At 41.5% G+C, this 16,137-nt stretch overlaps 2 protein-coding genes across 14 annotated transcripts in view; both read left to right on the forward strand.

Moving 5' to 3' along the window:
- Nucleotides 1-16,137, forward strand: part of TMEM229B (transmembrane protein 229B) — a 34,087-nt gene that overhangs the window by 14,163 nt on the left and 3,787 nt on the right. The window contains exon 2 of one of the 8 annotated variants that reach the window (XM_026793458.2): nt 8,285-8,332. The exons of 5 other annotated variants lie outside the window; for them this stretch is intronic. The gene's annotated coding sequence lies outside the window, so the exon portion shown is untranslated. Of the gene's footprint in view, nt 1-247; nt 482-550; nt 576-8,284; nt 8,333-16,137 lie in introns of those variants that run through there. 2 more of the 8 variants (XM_074542848.1, XM_074542847.1) reach the window with 2 other exon arrangements.
- Nucleotides 1-16,137, forward strand: part of RAD51B (RAD51 paralog B) — a 403,112-nt gene that overhangs the window by 1,400 nt on the left and 385,575 nt on the right. The window lies entirely within an intron of this gene.

Here is a 16,137-nt window from a genome sequence, read left to right on the forward strand (position 1 = left end):
GTCAGTGATGCAGCCGTGAGTATTTCTGAAGAAAGCTGTGTCTGGCAAGTGCTCTGGTGTGTGGTACTATTGCTGTGTGTAGAGCAAATGCTGTTTCTTGCTGTCCTCAAGAACCATCAAATGTAGTGTAGAAGTCTCCTATTACTGTTAAAACAAAAACCGAGCACCGCATGGGCACAAGAAAACATAGATCCATTGGCAGCAGAACAAGACTATGAATTATTCATTCCTCCAATACCTCCTGTAGGTTCCATCTACTCAGGCTGTTCAGGATGCTGTCTGTTGGAGATGCAGACAGATCTGCTTTCAAAGCCATGAGGACAAGACCCTGCAGACTGTCATCACCACTCTTGAGCCTGTCCTTCATTAAACTGGCTTGGGCATTGTTGTCACATCCTTGAGGACACAGAAGTAACCTCTTATCATCCCATGGGCTGTCGGTAGGAATACTTGGAACACCAATGGACTTGGAACACGTCTGGTAATGCCAGCTTGGAATTGTCTCTGAAGTGAGGGCAATGAGTTAGGAGCAAGATGGAAGCCCTGGCTGCTCTGGCCCCTTTTGCAAAAGGGAGGTGAGAGAGCCACATCTTTTATGTAGCTTTGGTTTTTGTAAGAGAATTTAGACTATGTCAGTTTGTTCCTAGCTCCATCTTGCTGAGAAGCCTAAGTATTCTCTGTTAAAAGTTCCTTGAGCACAGGCAGGATTTCTCTGTTCATGCAGAGTGCTCTAGTGAAGATGAGTGTATTTAAATGGCTGTTTGGGAACACCTGTAACACATACTTTTTCTCAACTCATTTACTAGTAGGCATTTATCTATGTAATGATTGTCAGCTGGCAGTTGAATTTGAGAGGCATTCAGAGATTTACAGAGCTGCAGAGGCTCAATTCTCCTCCATCTCTTCCATGAACTGCTGTGGGCTCAGGTAAGAGGTGCCCACTGTGAGAGAAGGTGTTGCTGAAGGTTTGTTCAGAGGCTGTTCTTCAGCACAGAATGCACATCCTTAGATGCAGAGAGGTTTTAACTATTTTTTTGCTTTTTCCTTCCCATTGGTTGGCATGAAGATTCCTTCAGGCCATTTTGCATACCCGGGCTGCACTGACCATGCTATATTACAGATTCTTTAGCATTTCCCCCCATTTTCCTTCTGCATCTCTCAGAGTTGCTCTTAGCTATTAGGTTTTTGATGAGATATATTCTGATTTTTAGTGTGGGGAAAGCTACCTGTAACTAGCAATAGCTGTAGAAATTATGATCTTCTTAAAACAGAAGTTCAACCTTTGCATTTACAGCTGTCTTGTAGTGTGCCCTACTGCATTTTGCAAGCACTTCTAATGTTCCTAAAGAGCTTCTTGGAAAGGAAGGAAATGTTACTTCTGTCAAAACAAGACACTGTAGCTTGTGTTCAGAGCAGTTTTCAGCTTCTCATTATGTCAGCCAGCTGGATATGCCCTAGAGTGAGTCACCTTTGGAGCTGTTCTAGTCCAGATGCTGAGGGAAATTCTGGAGGCTAAGATAAAATCCCAGACCGCATTTGAAGAGTCCTCACTAAAAAAAGTGGTAGAAGCATGCTGAGGGGAATGACTGCCCTGCTGGGTTGAGAGGCTGAGTAGGTTTCACAAAGAGCTGTCAAGGAAGAAAGGGTTGCTTCTGAAGAAGGTAAAATGTGTTTGCCGTCCTATGGTCTTGACCAAAGTAAAAAGGCGACAAACTGGAAGCACACCTTTTCTTTGTTTGTTTTTCATCAGTAAAAGAAGTAGACAAACAGAGCTTGCAGTGGATTTGTGGTTTCCATAGTGATGTAGCTATGGAAGCTTTTGTGTGGCTGAGCTTTGCCCTCCCTGCAATCACACTTGAAAGCTATGAGTGTTCAGCTTTCCTGCCAGGGAAATGCAAGTATGTATCAAACATGGAACTGGCTGAAAATGCAGCTGCATTTTCATGAATTTTTCAATTACTGTGTTACCTGAACATGTAGATGTTTAGAAGCTCAGCTCATTTCTCCTTTATCTGTTGTTCTGCATTCAACTATATTGATACTACAGTTCTTGCTGCGCCAGGCAGGGATATATTGACCTCTGTCCTTTGCTTTCTGTCATGTGTATGTACGCACACGTCCCACAACACTGGTGCCTGTGACTCTCCAGCCACACTGATACCAAACATGCACTGGTCAGGAAATGTATGTGTAACTCTTTTGGGCATGGTAACTCGTCAAACATCACCATGTGAAACCTGGCAGGTGAACTTCATAGACATCAATTCACTTGTCCCTGTATCTGACATTACATCATGCTTTATTTTAATGGGCATTTTGAGAGTGTTTTAATAGTCAAAATATATGATCCTTGGGGAATTTTTGCCTGTGGAGAGAGCTGTTTCTGACTGTGAAAGGATGATTTATTCTGGCTTTCAAAACAAGTTGGAGGTGGAATTTTTCAGCATCTCAGTGATGAGATTACCAGTAGGTCCTAGAGGCAGGGGAAGGAAAATGCTCGATGTGAATGTTGCATGCACACATCAGGCAGTTATGCACATACTAGTGTTGCACACACACTTGCATTGTCCAGTCTTCGTGTTTCACAGGCATTTGTGCCTCATCTTTTTCTTTTTTATTTGTACTGCTGCTGGATGCTTTCTTACTGTCTCCCTGAACAAATCTTTCTTACCTTCAGCATTTGTTTTGCTTGTCTAAGGGATGTAATGGGTCGTCTGTTCCCTTTATAGAAAGGAATGTTAATTATTTTCAGAAGGCTAATTAGGTTGCTAATGAGAAACTCTACTGAAGAAATATTTCCTTTAATTACTCACTCTGAAGTCCTGTACAGAGAAGCTTATTGAATATGCTGTTAAATACAAATGCTTGTATCTGACTTAAAAATGCACCTTCAGGCTCCCTGAAAGAAACATTTTGGTAAACTTGGGAATCCGTGTGACACAGATGACTGAGCAAATGAGACTGGTGCTAAGAGAATCTCAGTTGTGCAGCTTTTTTTGACTGCACCTTAATTTGGTACTTCTGCAAGTGACTGGATGCAGTTGCTCTTTGTATTTGAGTTTTTCTCATGACTTTTGTCAGTATAGGTAACTATTTGTGCTACCTGACAGCCCAATCTATAATTAGACGCAGTCTTCACACCAAACAGTTTAGCCTAATCAGCCAGATGGCAGTCAGAAGCACTGAGAGGTGGAGTGACATGTCCAAGGTCACATTGCAGATCATGGCAAACCTAGTAATAAAGCAGAGGTTTCATCAGTCCTGTGTTAGTTCACTGCACTACTTGCCCCTTATGCCTCTTAGGGCCAGCATAGTTCATTACAAGACTTGCAGCAGTTTGCATATTCTTCGTGAGGCAGCACAGCTGCTCAACAAGCTCATTTATGTAGCCACCTTGGCACTGTCTTAGGAAGGTCCTTTTGCTTCTCCATCTTAGTCCTGTCTTCTACTTGCTTCACTTCCTTGTTGTAGTGATACCAAAATCCAACAGAAAATAAATTTTCTAACACAATTTGAAATATTAGAAAGCAGGCATTCTTTACTACAGTGCTGGACACTTTAGGAGGATACCTCCTCTAATTGAATGTGTGTCATGAAACTTTACCATAGGGTATTTATTCTATCATGATTATACATTCATTACAATATACTTCCTAACTAATACATAAACATCACTTTCCCTAGAACTAATTTGCATTCATCTGCCTCCAACTGGAAGATCTTTTATGATCCTGGAGGGTCAAATAAAGGGATCCCTGGTTACTGAGTGCCCCAATATGACTATTCCTTGAACTTTTCTTTCGGCATGCATGTTGCTTCTTGTTACATAACTTGCCAAAACCCCATGTATATTCCTAATTTTCTACTTATCCGCTAGTTCCAGCTACATTTATCATCCCGTGTGCATACTTTTACATTCTTTCATCTTTTCTTGCTAGTTAGTCTTTAAGTTCTATCTAGCAACTTTGGGGGGAACTTAAAATTTTTATTCTTTGTATTATCTATCGGTCTCAATGCTTTTTAGAATTGCTTTGGGAGAGCTACTGTAGTCTGGTGGATAGTTTAGTTTTAGTACTCCCAGGATGAAAGTTGGAGCAGATCTCTTAAGATTCCCTGCTTTTTGACTGCTGAGCCTTCATGCAGCTCTGTAGAAGAGCTTCACTTTTTTTCAGCATCTTCTGATATCCAGTCTGCTCTTAGCCAGACTTTTGGAACTTTTTACACGCCATGGCTGTAGTAGGGAAAATGTGAGAGAAGGCTGCTAAATGGGGGCTGCTTCCATGCATAAGAAGATGCTCCTTATTCCTTTATATACTGGTCGTTGTAAACTCAGCAGGAGAAGGAAGGAAGGAAGATCTGTCAATGCTGTGAATGCAGTGCAAAACTTTGCATCTTGTACTGTGCTGCAGAGTATCTAAATGTAGGTGATTCAGAAGAATGACTTAGATATAGGAAATACCGAAGAAAACTACTGTCAGCATGAGATATCAAAAGTCACCCTCCATTTCTTTTTAGGCACAGACATACACTGCTAAAACTTTTATCTGTGTGCCATGCATGCAGCACTGCCTTGGCTGAGGCACATTTATTTAAAAGTTCACTTTGCATATATAATATTGAAGTTTGCATATCTTTGCAGATGTGGGAACTGTCAGAGACAGTGAAGATAAGTGAAGTGAGTTGCTTAGCTGCAGTGTAATCTGGCTTCTAAGTTTGTATGAGCCTATGCAAAACAAGCACACTTGAAAATGTTAATACTTTGGGCACCTTGACATTGCTATGAACTGTTGTGCAGATAGTGCTGTTTGGTCTATGTGTAATGTGGTGGGTTTGTTGTTGCATGTATCGAGACTAGTTATATTATGGAATGATATTTATGTTGTTTTAGCAGGAGACAAAAACTTACATTCTTTCTCCTTCTACCAAGAGTGTATTGCTTAATATCTAGTGATTGTGGTAGAAGTCCTGATATGCTGCAGGTTTCTGTACATCTAAAAAAGAATGGATAGTTGACCAGTGTGTCTCCAGGACTGCCAATAGTGGATGCACAATACAGGCACGAAAATGACAACTCCTAAACATCTTACATAAACAGGGACAAGAAAACATATGGTTCCTCTCTGCTTCTGTTTGCTATGGGCCACCTGATGCTCCAGATTTTAAATATGGTTTAAAAAGAATTTAACATTTGGGACTTTTGAAGAGGGTTATTTTTGGTATCCAGTGTGAGCAGTATCAAACCATTTTACTTAAAACTGAGGAATTCTTTTCTAATCTTAATACAAGTCAGTTCCCAACACACAGATGAGAAATGGCATCTTTGTTAAACTGGCATTTTGCCCAGAGGTACGGCGTGCCTATTGTTGCCCAGAATGGAAAGCAAAATAAAGAAAAAAATCTTGTTTGATAAGACCTGAAATTATCCTATATAACCTAAAGTATAGAGGTTAATAAATCAGTGTTGTATATGCTTTAAGCACCTCTAAGTAGGCACTGGAAGGATGTAGGAAAGATAGCATCAGGAACGATCAAACTCCACTTTTGTCTTCAGAATGTGCCCATCTCTAGCTGCCTTCACAGGCTCTGGTAACTACAAATGGGAACCTGTAAGGAAACAAAGCTTGTAAGGTACCTTTGTTAAGTGCCTGAAATTCATTCATTAATTTGCACCTCTGTATGCATGTGTATATGAAATGTTTATACAAAATCCAAAATTTAGTAAAACCATGTCATGCAAATAATTAATTTGTTAGAATGGTATCATGGTGCAGTAATGGTGTAACGCAGATTACTGGAGGTGAACAAACAAGTCACTATCAGAAGTGCATTTCTGTCAGTGAGAGCTCAGTGTCTGCTCAAAGGAGGGATCAGTTCCTCACTGGTTAAATAAAAACTGCTAAATAACAGTGCCTCCTAAAATAACAACCAGTTGTTTGGTTGTTATCTTTAAACTTTTCTTGAGATGGTACAATGAAAGCTGAAAACATAAGTTGGGTATTAAGGGCACCACAAATGAAGATCTGTGCAGAAAAGTGTGACCCTGGGAAAGCCCTGCCAGTTTGGGAACTCTGTGGCCAGTCATTAATGGGTCAGGACACACTAGTGTGATTCAGGACAGCCAGCTCAGCTTCACCAAGGGCAAGTTCTGGCTGATCAACCACCAGTGGCTTTCTGTGATGGAGTGACTTCATCAGTGGAAGGGTGCAAATGTAATTTATTTGGACTTTGACATGGTCTCCCCACAACATCCTTATCTCTAAATTGGCAAGACATGGATTTGTTCAGTGGATAAGGAATTGTTTGGACTGTTGCATCCAAAGGGTAGTGGTCAAATAGCTGAGAGTCCCAATGGACGTCAAGGAACAAATGGCGTTCCTCAGGGGTCTGTGCTGGGACCCTCTGCCCTCATAAGACTCTGCTTGGAGTGCTGCATCCAGCTCTGGGGTCCCAGCACAGGAAGGACATCAACATGTTGGAATGAGTCCAGGGAAGACCACCAAGTTTTTTAAAGGGCTGAAGCACCTACCCTGTGCAGACAGACTAAGACAACTGGGGTGTTCAGCCCAGGCAACAGAAGTTTCTGAGAGAAAAACCTTACAGCACCTTCTAGTACCTAAAGAGGGCTACAAGAGAGTGGGACAGGGAATTTTTATGAGGGCATTTAGTGATAGGCCAAGGAATGATGGCTTTAAACTGAAAGAGAGTAAGTTTAGACTGGATATTAGGAAGAACTTTTTTACTGTGAGAGCTGGTGAGGGACTGGAACGGGTTTCCCAGAGAATTTGTGGATGCTCCATCCCTGGAAGCATTCAAGGCTAGGTTGGATGGGGCCCTGAGCAATCTGGTCCAGAGGAAGGTGTCCCTGCCCATGGCAGGCTGGTTGGAACTGGATTGATCTTTGGGGTCCCTCCCAACTCAAAGTATTCTGAGATTCTCTTTATTCTTGTCTCCCCTGTCTAAATGTTAGCTGGGTAAAACCTTAGGTTACAGTTCAGTGGAAGCAGGCCAGTTAAATTATCCATCCATTGAAAAGCCTCGACTGTGGATGAGACTCCAGGATGGCAGGTTTGCCTCCATGTTGCAGAGAATGACACAGCCATAGTTGTTTTCTTTTCTGGTTGTACTTGACAGGCCCCATGGGGAAAATGAGTTTTTCCAACCAGGTGCAGAGTTCAATAAATGTCCTCTGACAAGCTGACAGAAATTAGTGGAAGCTCGGTACTTGGCAAAAGAGAAACTAAGTATAGGAGGTGTTAAGAACGAATTGAACCTCATGGCTGGGAAGTTGTGGTCTTACCATTTCCTTTTACATGCTCCCATCTGGTGTAAATAGCTCTTTAAATGTTTCAGCTGAGGGTATCCTGTGTTTCATAGCATTCAGCTACTAGGCTGCTATGAGACTTGAAAAATAAGCCTCTTCTGGAAACCAGGTGAAGTCTGTTCAGCTCAATATTCCCTTTTCTAAGGAGAGGTGATAGGTTTTACTGAGTCAGCTGATATTGACAGGGAGATGGAAGTGGGCCAGTAAAATTACAGATACTCAAGGCATCTTCGGGCTTGAAGCTGTTTGAAATTGAGTATCATGTTTCTGTCTCTGATCTGACCAAAGCAGTAAGATCAAAGTTACTGAAAACATAGTCTGGATCTGCAGTAGCTTATCCTTCCTGCCATGAGCCTTTTCTTGTGGAGCCTGCAGTGGGGAAAGATTGTACATCACAACCCCTGCTGGATGGAGACACTGGGCCACCAACTCCTCCTTCTTCATGCTTGTGTCTTCACATATTCCTAAATCACCTGCATGACCATCAAAAATACTTTTGTAAAGGGAATTCAGGGTCAGTGAAAGGTACTGTCTGGATTGTCCAGAGAAACATCAGTGCTTTTGTAAAGGAAAGAGAAGCTCTGACAGTGAGAACATGAACTTTCTGCATTATGCTTCAACTTGAGTTATCTATTCTGGAAAGAGCATCTTCCAGAGGCAAGTAAAAGAATACATTGTTATCTTGTCTCTCTTCTGGGATGGCCAAGGATCTTGGCCAGTTAGTGCCTATGTTTCAATTATGAGATTGTATTGTCAGTCGCTGGGAATTAAATTAATATGTACAAAGAGCTGTGTGTGTTTTGGAACATTTTCTTTTCTGAAGCATGTAAAACTGAATAAATACAAATACACAAGCAAGAAAATTGCTCTGTCTTCTACTGCAGTAGCTGTGTGTGTGGACTCAAATTCAAGTCCCCTGTCCATTGTGCTTTGACCTTTTGCACCTGTACCATCTTTCTGCAGCTGAGAATGGAAAATGTCTTCTGTGCTGACTGACAGTTGAGTGAAGAGGTGAGTAGTATTTTTACATCCTTGCTGAGTTTAGGATTAGAGTTAGCAGTTCATAAGGATTTTCTTTTCTAAGGTGGACACTTAATTCCTTTTTCAGGTGTTAAGACGTAGGTGGTAGTAACACAGTGCAGTTACATTCCATGAATCTTGAAGCAGATGCATGTTAGCTGCTATTCGCAAGAAATGTTTAGAATTTTTCAGAAGGCTGAATATGTAGACTGGATCTCAGAAAAGGGGTGTGAGTTGGGTCTCAACCATAAACTGATACATTTGTAAAGCAGTCTGAAGCTATGGTATTGCTTTATTTCGTGATCTGGGCTTGCTGTACTATGAAAGGTAAATTCCTAGACTTCAGGCATTTAGAATATTCTGAAGCAGCCCTGTGCACATACATACAGACCTTTCCGTCGTAAGGAACCCAAAGTGTTACACTTAGGTTGACTAATAAATACAGATTGAATATTCTTTCCAGTATTCAGCAATGAATCTGTTGGTTTTATTGTGGAGACTGTTCAGTAGGACACGGTCATTTGGACGCACTGCAGTCACAACAGGAAATGTGGAAGAAGGGTATAAACATAATATTAAATTGATCTATTTTCAGAGAGGCTCTGTGAAGCTGTGATAAATGATTGCTAGGTTGAAGGTATGCTAAATCCAATGGTAGTGTATTGTTTGTAAAAGCTCACCTTAGTACAAAAGTGCACAGTCAGAAGAGGCAGTTTTAAGGAAAAAGATACATCCCCTTCAAGTAGAGGAGAAAAGAGGACAAATCAGCAAATAAAATAGTACAAAATATGCAGGTGTCTCTATATCTTTCTATATCTATACAACTGTAGATAGAATTCAAATTTATGTAGATACAGCAGGTTGATTTGCCGTCTTTCAAGTGGATATCTATGGTCCAGTCCAAACTAGAGAACAGTCTAGTGTTCTGTGATATGGGAGAGAGGCAATAAGAAACTCAGAAACAGTAGGAAAAGAACCAAGGTGGCATCAGGTCTAGTGTGAGGATTCCCGAGACATCCTTGTGACCCAGCTCCCTGGCACTGTGCTTGAGTGCGCGGTTTGATGCGAAGGGGCCCAGCTTGGAGGAGCTTACGAGTCAGGCAGTTGCCCATCAGGGAACTCTTAGGTGCTCAGACCTGGGCCTGAAGTCACGGTGTGAGAACCTGTGTCACTTTTTGAAAACTGGGCTCTAGGAACTCAGGTCTGCTCTCACTGCAGAGAAAGAAGTCAACTGTCCAGGTTAAGATAACTGTGAATCCAGCAACTAAGCATCCAAAACTGAAGGATGGCTGATAAAGATTTTGAGAGTCGATTGTGCTCCTGAACATGCCATCTCCTTGAGGACAGACTTTCCATAATGTTGGCTCCCTCCTCTTCAGTGTTGATGGGAAGCTCTGCCTGCTCCTACAGGAGAGTCCTGGCATCCAAGTCTCTGCTTTGTACTGGGGCCACATCAGGGGCACCTGGGCTCTTGCTGGGTGTTTTTGAAAACTACTTTTGAGAAGTAGTATCAGCAAATGTTGGGAACTCAGGGCAGCTTTTCCAAACAGGGAATGGTAGCAGGTAATGCACAAGAGCCTTACAGCAACAGGCTTGGAGAAGAACATGACCTTGCCTGAAGGAGATGCTGGGGAGATTTGGGCTCAATACTTGTAAATGTCAAGTTTGGATTCCGTAATTTTTCATAGTATCTTTCAAGTCTGCTACTTGCATGATTCTTGGGGGTCTTCTGTCAGGTACAAAGAAAACATTTCTATTGGTCTCTGTAAGTAAAGAGCTACTGCTTTAATCTGTTCTCAAATTGGAGTGGTCACTGTGGGCTAAGGTGTGTTCACGTAATGTAACATTTCCTGCTATGTGTGCGGCAGGACATGGAAAGCCTCCACTTGCTGCAGTTCTACAGGAATTCATGAGATCACCTTAGTCAGAAAGCTATTCTTTAAACAATGTCTTCATATTTTCTCTTGTCCTCTGAGAAGTCAACCTCCCTCTACACTCCCTCCCAAGAAATCCCTACCTTTCTCCTTTCTGTTGTGAAATGGTACCTTCTGGGCAGCCCACACACAGGCATTACCACTAAGAAGTGTACTTCCCCATCCCTTTGGGTTAGGCTGGTAATTGGATTCATTTAATCTTCTTTTGGCGTCATGGTTTTTTACTGAATCCCAATTCCCTTTGGACCAGATTTGAAAGATAGACAGGGATCAGAGGCTGCCAGCAGGTACAAAGTGAACTGGGCAAAGGAACAAGAAAACAAGGAGTGGCAGGGAAATGATGTGCCTTCTATGGGAAAGGAGCTAGAGACAAAAATGAGGGGAAAATGCAGATAAGAAATAGACTGTGCTTTCTTACCCCGCAATGTGTGGAAGGGAGACAATGTTCATCCTGATGGAAAAAAGCAGCAAAAACAGATGACTCAGAACTGACCAAAATCCAAGGGCTCCAGATCCTTTTTGAAAGCACTGAGAGTCTGTATTTGGAGACATCTGTGGCATGCTTTTAGCTTCATTGCAGGGCTTGATTAATCGATCTGCTGGAGCTCTTCCACACTTCAGTACAGTTGAAATCCTATTTTCTGAGCCACAGTTAATTGAGGCTCTTAGTTACCTGAAGGATGAATATCTCCTCAGAGTTATGACTTCAGCACATAAGTACCACTAAGACTTTACTGTATAAATCTTTAAACACTGATGAACTAATGTCTTGGGGCCAAATTTAGTACATAGTGTTCTGTACACATCTAGTGTTCTGTAAATCTTCACTTCTAATGGTGTGTGATACCTCTGTGAAAATCCTGAAGCCAGATTTGCAGCATATTCATTCAATGTTGTCCATGGTTGCCAAGGTATGCTTGTTAGGTGTTTACTCACAGGGAAAATGCAAAATAAAAAGAATTACGGTTAAACAGGTATTGTCCAAAAATGCATGTCAAGTTTCCCCAACACGTTCTCGTAACTACTGTAATCCTTGCTGAAGCAGAAAAACAGATGTACATCTTATTCTCCCAGTCTGAAGAAAGAACAGAGTAGCTACAATGATGTGCCAATGAAAGTAATTTAAAAGTAACGAGAGACAGTTATTTTTATGTAAGTACTGTTTGGGTAGTAAGGATCTGAGGAAGGAGGACATTAGCAGTACAGCTCATGGGCAGGGAGAGGAAAGTACCCTTTACTTCAGCTTGGCCCACTGCTCGGGGTCATGTCATTTGGAGAGGCTAAAGTGTCCTACTGTGTGTGTGTCTCCTTTGCACTTTTTCAAATTTAAGAGTAATTATCATATATAACATAGGGTTATAGATCCCTAAGGCATTCCTTAGAAATATGAACATGCATGTTATAGAACTAAATATTAGTAAATATTAATTTTTAAAATAATACTGTGCTGTAGCTTTTTAACTTGCTGCTGCAGCTTTTTAACTTGCTGAAATAACTAGGCATTATGAGTATGAAACATGCTGCAGTAGTTCAGGTTTACCTGCAGTGGATCAATTAGCTGACAGAATTCATAGACTCAGAATTCATTAGGGGAATTGTCTCATGGAGGTTTTTGTTTGTTTTTCTTTTATTAGCACTTCAGAGTTAATTCAGAGTTTCTTGAGGAGGTCTCATTACACTCAACCAGAGCATCTAAATAATTCGGCTGGATTAAAAGGAATAAAGACAATCTGTAAGAGACCTTTTTTAAAGCACAGTTTGGCTTGGTAGCAGGGAAATGGGCAGGAAGCCACTGCAAAGGAGAGCTTTGAAAAAAAATGAGCCAGGCAGTGCTCAAGAACCTAATCAGGCATGAATACGACATCCACTGAGGTCTCACCTGCAGTGCTTGTGTGAGACAAATCTACCATTATTCCTTGGTCTACCATCAGTCCATCTTCTGATCCCTTCCCTCTTGCCTGCCAAGGCTGCATCACCTGCAAAGCTGAATGAGAACATGGAAGTCTCCTCTTGAGTGCTCCTCACACGAAGTGGGGCAGTCTGTAAGTCCTTTCTCCTTACTTGAACTGGTGCATCAGTTTTATCCATATCTTACCTCAACCTAGGTGATTATTAATATCCATTTCAGAGCTGAAATTATAAAATATTAAAATGTAATCTTGGTGCTTTCTTGCAGCCATAAGTCAAAGTCCTGCCCTGATCACAGAATGTTGGGACAGGTTTGGAGGGGCCATAGTAGGTCATCTGGTCCAACCTCCCTGCTCAAGCAGGGTCATCCTAGAGCACATGGCACACAGCATTGCATCCAGACAGTTCTTGAATATCTCCAGTGAGGGAGATTCCACAACCTCTCTGGGCAATCTGTCCAATGCTTGATCACTCACAGAGTAGAGAAATTCTTCCTCATATTCAGGTGGAACTTCATGCCTCTGTTTCTGCCCATTTTCTCTTGTCCTTACATGGAGTTATTCTTCCCCAGGTGCAGGACCCTGCATTTGTCTTGAATTTCAGGCAGTTCTTCTCTGCTCCTCTCTCCAACCTGTCAAGATCCTCCTGAAGGGCTGTGCAGCACTAGGAGGTATTGGCCACTCCTCTCAGCTTTGTGTCCTCAGTGAGCTTGTTGCTGCAACCAGATTTCTATAGAGAAACCCAGTCCTTTATATACTTTCCCTTGCTAGGTCTGTGCTTGTTTCCTGTAGGTGGAGTGGGTTCTTGGTTGGCCCCTGCATTGCCAGCAGAGTTATGCACATGCAGGGCAGTCAGGGAAAGGACTGAGTTTTCCTTGGAGGTCCATGTGTGGTTTCCACAGACTTTCCTTCTTTTTTTTTTTTTTTTTTTTTTCTCAGCAAGCTGGAAAAGAAAGTCCTGCTAGAGAAAGAAGGAAAGATTTTGCGCTGGCCTAGCTCAGGCTTCCTAATAACTTTGTATTAGAGGAACTATTTCTGTTTTAACTGTTTGAAATATAATTTGCTGCTGATGGAAAGCATTTTCAAAACTTTGAATGTAGAAGCTCCCTATTTTCCCCCAAACAACACAGTACAAGCAGCCTCAATGCAAGCATGGTCATCCATGAGCAGTCTCCATGCATTGTTTGCTCTCTGCTGAGACAATTGCATAGCTGGCAGCTGTGTTTCTGATTTTCAGGAAGCTGCTGCCCTTCCCATTATAAGTGCCTCAGTGATGAATGTCATTTGTTTTCCTGAGGAGACTGAATAGCTCCCATATGCTCAGAGCTTTTTGGTCAGTATTACTGTCACTCCATTAAAAGTTTTGCATCACCAAGTTCAATTATCTACTTAAGGCTTTTCACAAATCTGCATTTCTTACTGAATCCAATCTTGGCCTTCTGTTTGAATGCTTCTCCCACTAATCTCATGCTCTTCAACTTGATTCTTTTATCATGAATTGCTGCTCAATAAAACAACACTTTTCCCCTTTATGTCCCTCTTGAGACCTTCTTGTGCAATATTGCTTACCAGCACCAAATAATTTGGTGTGGCTGGGAAATACAATGCTTAGGAAAAGCTGCAGTTTTAATTGTTCTGTAAATGCTCATGTGAGTTGTAACCATTAAATTGTACAGTCCCCAGCTTGTGCAGTGATGTGCTGTGGCTTGTGATAGCCCCCCTAAATGTATCCTCCATTCCCTTTATGTCTTACTATGTCCTTTTTGTTATATTTTGGATGAAATATTTTACAGGAGGAGCTGTGATTTGTGGGTTTGCTTAGTGCCTAGGACAGTGGAACCAGTTATGCTTGGGCTACCACAGATTGGCATCTGCCCTGTCTTCCTTGCTCCTAATCAGCAGGAAGTCTATGAGGACTCTTGCAAGCATATTGTAAGAAGGAGGTTAGGCTCAGAAGAGAGAGCAACAATCCCCTGGCAACTTAGTAAAATCTTTACAACAGTTTTCTTCTCTGGAAAATGACATTGCATATTACAGAATATTCTGAGGTGGAAGGGACCCACAAGGATCCAGCTCTTAAGTGAATGGCCCATACAGGGATCCAATGCTGGCATTATTAGCATCATGCTCTAACCTGAGCTAATTACTGAGCTAATTACATTATTATTACATTTTACTTTGTTTCAATTATTAAACTCACCTTAACTCATGAGTTTTACTCCCCCTCCCGGTTCTTCTTCCTATCCCACTGGAGAGCAGTGAGCAAGTGGCTGTCTGGTACTTAGTTGCTAGCTGAGTTTTAATCATGACACCTTCTTACTGCTTTCCATGACTTCTGTACCTCTGATTTTTGACTTGTTCTTGTAATGATGTCAGAATGGAGTAATGATATGAGGATTCAGAGTCCTAAGCTTATCAACTGTGTCGGCCGGCTAACCAAGTAACATTACATTGACAAACTCTCCTTGATTTGCAGTGCCCTTATGCATCAGTTTCTTATGGATTGTGTGGATATACACTTCCTGCATATTTCTCATATGCCACCTCCTCTGCTGTCTTGCAGAGTTTCTTGGGATTGAATTGTTAAGAGACATGAGGCAATCTCTAGTGATTCTTTATTCTTTCACCTACAAGCTCACTATGTGCTGTTGACCTTTCTCTGTAGCATGTAATGATGGCTCAGTGTCCTGTGTAAAATGGATTCTGCCATTAGAAAATGACCAAATCATATGAACTGTCAAGGCTTTGGTTGTTTGTGTGTCTGGTCAAGAGAGGTGTGAACGGATCATGGATACAGCTCTGTCCTTTTCACTTTCAATATTCCCCTCTCCATATCTTCTTCATGTTTGTTATTATAGTTCTGTTTTTCCTTATAGAAGTTTCTCTTATCTCATATCAGAATGTCAGTTGTTTGCTAATACTTTGTTCAGAGAGGCACTGTGTTTACAGGGCAGGGCAGCCTCGTTCCAGATGGCATGGAGTGACTGTACATCAAGTTAGTGTGGTCCTTTCCCTAGTACGTTGTGCCACAGAACTGACAATTGCAGAGCAAGTTAAATAGTGCTTGGTAAAGAGTCCAGAGAAACTCAACTTGAAAGAGTAAGTTTCTAAGAAGGAAAAAGGTCAAATTCATCCTGTGGTTTAAATCTGCAAGGCTTCAGTAAAATTATGCTTATAATCACTTCATGTAATTGACTGTAGCATGGCAGACTTGTGAATCTCTACAGAAAGTGTAAAAGCTAATTGTGATGAAACAACTCAGTGATAAGAAAATTATGCCTTTTCAAAAACTTCACCAATTTCTTTCTTTATAGACAATTAGAGTTTGTTCTCAATTCCTATTGATCATGAGTAACTACCCCTCTCTAGGCTCAGCTGTTCCTTTTTATTCTCCTCCTTTGTGCTTTGCTGTCCTGAACCAAATCTGAATGGATTTCAGTGGATCTTTTGTACTTTTTGACTTGGTATCAGGAAGTCTGACACCATAAGAAAATTATTTGACAAATGCTAGCCATAATATGGATGAGTTCTTCAACAGGCAGAATAAAAGTTCAGCTGGAGAATGAGTGTAAGGTATGGTGTCTTTAAGTGTAAAATCTTTGAATTTTCTCCTCCAGTTCCCTTGCTGTAGCTCCCATCAAAGCTCAGTTTTAGACTACAGCAAACATTTTCAGTATCGAGACTGAAGACAACAGCTGGAAAGGCCCAGTGTTAGAATGCTGTGTTCAATTAATCTATTCCACAGTAGAATCAGAAAAGTAAGGTATAGTGCTGTTTATTGAAAAGAGTAAACAGGCGATATGTACTCCTTGTGGGATGACTATATTTTTCTGCTGACCTGCAACCAGTAAATTCTTTGGCAACCTTGCTCCTGGCAAAGCCCTTGTACTTATCAACTCCCTCCTTATCACCAGTGTAATACCAGCGGTGTCCCATTTTTCGGGCAGAGCAGTGT

This window comes from Zonotrichia albicollis, chromosome 6 (assembly GCF_047830755.1).
Source record: "Zonotrichia albicollis isolate bZonAlb1 chromosome 6, bZonAlb1.hap1, whole genome shotgun sequence".
NCBI classification, from domain to species: domain Eukaryota; kingdom Metazoa; phylum Chordata; class Aves; order Passeriformes; family Passerellidae; genus Zonotrichia; species Zonotrichia albicollis.